Genomic DNA, 506 nt, shown 5'->3' with positions numbered 1-506 from the left:
ATTCCACGTGCATGCCTACCCCAGCCGTTGCAGATTGGAAAACTGCAAATGTAATGCCCCTATTCAAAAAAGGAGGCAGACAAAAAGCAGGAAACTTTAGACCAGTTAGCTTAACATCTGTGGGTGGGAAAACATTGGAGTCCATTATTAAAGGAGACATTTGGAAAAGCAAAATTCGGTCTGGCAGAGTCAAAATTCGGTCTGTCAGAATCCGGCCGAAAAAGCTCAGTTGGGAGAGCGTTAGATTGAAGATCTAAAGGTCCCTGATTCAATCCCGGGTTTTGGCAATATCTGGTGATTTTGCGTTTCCGATATTTTAATGGGAGAAGCTAGTTTTCTATCGAGACAGTGCTTGAGGGATGGGCTGTTCAGCGGTTGCGTGATACTAATTTCTATTTTTCTATAGATGGATTCCTTACTACTAGGGGAATCAAGGGGTATGGTGAGAAAGCAGGAATGGGGTACTGAAGTTGCATGTTCAGCCATGAACTCATTGAATGGCGGTG

The 506-nt window shown here is 43.9% G+C and overlaps 1 non-coding gene across 1 annotated transcript; it reads left to right on the top strand.

The window, feature by feature from the left end:
* Positions 1–214: 214 nt before the first annotated feature.
* Positions 215–287, top strand: trnaf-gaa (transfer RNA phenylalanine (anticodon GAA)). Its single transcript has one exon. It is a non-coding gene; the product is annotated as a tRNA-Phe (tRNA).
* The last annotated feature ends 219 nt before the right edge of the window (positions 288–506 follow it).

This window comes from Pristiophorus japonicus, unplaced genomic scaffold (assembly GCF_044704955.1).
Source record: "Pristiophorus japonicus isolate sPriJap1 unplaced genomic scaffold, sPriJap1.hap1 HAP1_SCAFFOLD_305, whole genome shotgun sequence".
Lineage (NCBI taxonomy): Eukaryota > Metazoa > Chordata > Chondrichthyes > Pristiophoridae > Pristiophorus > Pristiophorus japonicus.
The sequence above is the reverse complement of the archived record's forward strand: the minus strand, read 5'-3'. Positions and strand labels throughout refer to the sequence as shown.